Genomic DNA, 5,160 nt, shown 5'->3' on the forward strand with positions numbered 1-5,160 from the left:
TAAGAAAACATAACTAACCTACCATTCCTTTTAAAAGAAAAATAATGAGATTATAAACATGAGATAACAATATAATTGTAAACATAAATTACAACCATTAAAATAATTTCAATAATTCTAATAAATTAGGTGACACTTGAAATCTCACCAAAGATATTTAACTTACCAACCGTTAAGCATGGCAACGGTTAATTTGAAACACCCCATTGGTCAAATATTCAAGTGTTACCAACCGTAACTATCAGAGATGCCCATGTTTTGAGTTATATATCCAAGTAGTGGCATCTGTGGTTTGACCCAAGGAAACGGTTTGCTAGGGGTACGTAACCTCCCTGTGTGCCACCTGCATATCGACCCTTATTTTAAAACCGAACACCGAAAATGGTTCAAATAAGTCCCGTGCCATCTTAGGGTTTTGCGACATAGTTTACGTGAGAATTTTCAAAACCAAGGCTCATCCTGAACAACTGGTATTAACCCTCAACCCTTAATTTCGTACACTCTTTAAAACCAAGACTCACCCTGAACAACTGGTATTAACCGTCAATTGTTAACTTTGTATATGCCGTTAATCATTTCAGTTAGTTTTGATATTAATCACAAATAATTTCAATGTTTAATTACAAATAACGTTATACCAACTCATTAAAATTCCCAATAGAAAATATTACACATGTCACACAATAATAAATAATTGTACAAAATTTAAATAAACAATTTATTTAAACCATGGTATGAAATAATAATTTAGATATAAAGAAAATAAACCATAAATACACACATGCATGGATTTTTAATTTACAAGATTAGACTACCATAATATTAAATAAACCACAATATACCCATACATGGATTACTAATTTACAATGTTTAATGAATTAGACCAACACAATAATTAATTTTTTTTATGCAAATAATTAATTGAAGTAATGATCTTAAACCTGCCTAGAAATTTTTAGGATGTACCTTAGGTAATAAAAATTATAAATAAATTATTTATAAAATTATGAAATTCGTGAAAATATACAGAATATTCAATAAACATGTTTAGGTCATTTTTCAGATATAATTTCCCAAAAATAAGTTATAAATAATTCTGTAAAATTCCCAGAAATTTTATGAAACAGATTTATCACATTTTCTTAAATTAATTCCATATTTAAATTCATAGATCAAATCCATAATCTAAAAAATTATTATGAAACTAGACTTCTCAAATTTCATCTTTTAGTTAGAAATTACCAGATTTGGCTTAATATAGAATTTTTAATAAATTTTCAAACATATAGTAAAATCTGTCTTATAGTTTCAAATTTAATTAAAAATTTGTATAAATTCGTACAAGGTCAATAATTGTTGCAAAAATTCCCGGATGAACTAGACATCATTCCCAACAACTTTGTAGAAGGAATCATCTTCAAATTATGTGTATAAAATTGTCTAAAAATTCGTACAAATTTTCTGGCAGATTTAAGGGCCAAATAAAATCTTCAATAATCTTTTTAATGGCATAAACTACACATGCTAGTCCAAATTCCACAATATTATCATGAATTTAAGACTACCAATATCTTCAAATATTTGATATACAAATCATAAATTTACATACAACTTTAAATAAAATTCTATTTATAAGTTTAGTCATTTTATCATATAAATATAATATGAAAATTTCAACATTTAAAAAAAATGAGAGGGCTGAGAGGATTTTCTTACTTAATAGTAGAATTGAAATGGAATAGTGAAATGGTAGGAAAATATGCAACCTTTTTAACCTCCTTCTCTTATTGTCTTACTTCACTTTGCAGATTTTCTTTTCTTCCTTCCTTCTCTGAATGCATGCATGCATGTATATATATACACAATGCATTGCTGAGGCTTCCTCTCTCTCTCTCTCTCTCTCTCTCTCTCTCCATTCTAAGCAGTCACTTTCCCTCAATTCCAAGAGCATAATGAGCTCTTCTTCCCTATATTAACATGCAAACAACTATGTGACAAAGTTGCCACCGAAATTTGCAATTTTTTTTTTATATATATATATCTATGTGGGAGCCGAATAAATAGCGGAATCAGATAAGCGGTGTATACTTGGAGGCCTAGGAGACAGACATTATTCGGCCCTATCCTACACGATCAGGAGGCCGAATACAATAAATAGGCCAAATACCTATTGGATTATGGAGCCGAATAAATAAGAGGATAATGGGCGAAAAGTGGGCCAGGCCCCGAGGCCCAAGAAGCGAGTATAAATAGAAGAACAACAGTCAAAGAAAGGTATGTGAGAACTAGTATGCTTAACTTAAGATACAAGCAATTAAGAGAGTATACACTAACTTATCCGTCGGAGTGCTAATTCCGACACTCCCGACTGGAGTGTTCATTCCTTTTCAGGTGACTAGCTGAGGATCACGAGTGTCCCCCAGGATCTGAAGAGTATTTCCAAACCACATCTCCACAATTGGCGCCGTCTGTGGGAATACTCAAATACATCCATGGTGGGCGTAACGGAAGACTCTCCGATAGTCACTGACGGAACCACACAGAGAGACGACCTCACTCCAACAAACATGCTTGGACCGGAGACTATTGCCGCAAGACGTGCTCTGAACTTTGCCTCACCCTCGACTTCAGCGCATGAGACAATGCAAGCGATCATGGAACAAGCAAAGCAAAACGAACAGAGGTTGGAGAACATGATCGCTGAGAACGAATGTCTTCGTCAGGATTTGGCCTTGGAAGTGGCGAAGTCCAAACAAGCTGTATGCCAAGATCCGAAACAACCTCTGAGGGCAGGTGGTCGATGACCTCGAGCCTGACAACATGACATTGATAGCGACTCCGACTCATTATCCCCGGAGCCTAAGAAGAAGGGACGACTCGAAACAACCAGTTCCTCTGAAGACAGTCCACGTATAAGGCATAAGGGAAGAAGAAATAGTTCAGACGAAGAAGACCAGCACAATCCCTTTATACGACGGATTGCAAGGGTAGTGCTACCCAAGAAATTTAGAGCACCGTCATTTACCTTGTACGACGGTAAATCAGACCCCATTGATCACATCTGCCATTACAAACAAGCCATGACGCTGCATGCAGACGACGAGGCTCTTATGTGCAGAATATTTCTGAGCCGTTTGGGACCACTAGCTGTCAGGTGGTATTATAAACTGGAGCCGGCTTCGATCAAGAGCTTCCACCAACTCTAAAAATCCTTCAGGGCAAGGTTTATCACTAATGAGGTCCAGCCAAAGCAAGCCGATTCCCTCTGGGCAATGCAGATTCAATCAGGGGAAACCCTTCGTGCGTATTCTGTGCGGTATTGGGAGTGTTTTAATCTGGTAGATGATGCTTGCAATGACTCCATGGCCATTACCGCCTTCAAGATGGGGTTACATCCCGACAGTGCCCTCCGCAGCTTATTGACTAGACGGCCCCCTAAAACAGTCTGGTCGTTGATGAAGAAAGTTGAGGAATACTGTAAAGTGGAAGAGGATGCCTTGAGGGTTAAAGCCGGAAACGTGGTCAATAAGACGGTTTTTTCTAAAATTGCTCAGCCGTTAAATTCTATACCATCTCAGAGCTCTGAACCACGACATCGGGCTAAACGAGACAAGAGACGGGATTCTCACCGATCAAGCGACCAATGCTCCCACCGAGCAAATGAACAACTGAAGTCGATAGCAGGTGCTCAAGGCGCGCCGACAAGAAATATACGGAGTTGTCAGAGCCGATCAGCGTGGTTATGTCCAAAATCCAACACCTTCTGTTCTTCAAATGGCTGTCGAAAATAGTGGGACCTCTCGACACGCGAAGACGGGATAGGCGGTGCGAGTATCACAAGAATCATGGCCATGATACTGAGAGTTGTTATGCATTGAAGGATCACCTGGAGGAATTGGTACAAGATGGTTGACTACAACAGTACATTCAAAAAGGCAACTCAACCAAAGCAATAGCCTTAAGACAGGATTCACCTTCACTCGGCGTGATCCACATGATATACAGCCTGCCAATGTCATCCGCAGTGCATACGATTCAGTTGAATCTCGACCCTCAAAATCAACTCACTTCGGCTAAACGGCCCCATGAAGCTGCGAGCATTGCTTTTGATGATTCAGATTTGGCCGGAGTGACACTTCCCCACATTGATCCCTTAGTAATCGAGTTTCGCGTAAACCGATTCACCGTTGAGCGCATACTCATTGACCTAGGGAGCACATCGGAAGTTATGTATTACAAGACATTCACCAAACTCGGCTTTTCCGAATCAGATCTTTCTCCGGCTCCTTATCCACTATTCGGCTTCAACGCCAATCCAGAATAAAATCACACTACCCGTTCGAGCGGGCTCCCAAACAGTGGATGTGGAATTCTTGGTCGTCAAGCTGCTATCGCCGTATAATCTCGTCATGGGACGATCTTGGTTGCATACTATGTAGGCCGTGCCAAGTACCTATCATTAGCTGCTACGCTTCCCGACAGAATGCGGCATTGAGCAAATTCATGGCTCCTAGAAATCAGTACAAGCATGTTATCTCCTTGCTGAAAAGACGTAAAAGGAGTTGCATATGAACTCTATTGAGGTGACGGATCAGGAGAGCCTCGACGATGTTGGGCAGCTCCCAAGTGAAAAAGCCACGGAAGCCCTAGATCGAGTTGAAATCAACGGAAGCCCAGATAGGTTCTTCATGGTCGGCGCTTCCTTGAGTCAAGCCGATAGACATCAGCTAATTTCCTTCCTGCTCGACAACCTTAATGTATTTGCGTGGACCCATATGAGATGCCTGTAGACATCCCCGAATGTCCCGGGAAGGAACCCCCGTTTTGTTCATATGGGCTCACCACAGTTCCGACTCAAATGTCACGGTCCTGTATCTAATCTCACAGAGTGCAAGGCAAGACCGATGAATCATCAAAGAGTCCAAATTCGGCAAATCGTTTTTGAAAACAGATTTTTTTGAAAGAAGTGCCAAACATGGACTGCTTTGTCAGATACAGAGTCGCCACCTAAACATTTTGTTTTGGGGAATTTTGGAAACCCTGACTCGTTTGCCTAAGGCCACGTGTCCGTCATCACCAAAGTTGCCTCGGCTCGGGAACTTGGGTACGATTGAGGAAGGTCACTTCGTGAGCACCCCCGCTCGCCCGATCAAAGATCGG

The sequence above is a fragment of the Camellia sinensis genome, chromosome 4, assembly GCF_055761805.1.
Source record: "Camellia sinensis isolate YWXY chromosome 4, ASM5576180v1, whole genome shotgun sequence".
Classification (NCBI taxonomy): domain Eukaryota; kingdom Viridiplantae; phylum Streptophyta; class Magnoliopsida; order Ericales; family Theaceae; genus Camellia; species Camellia sinensis.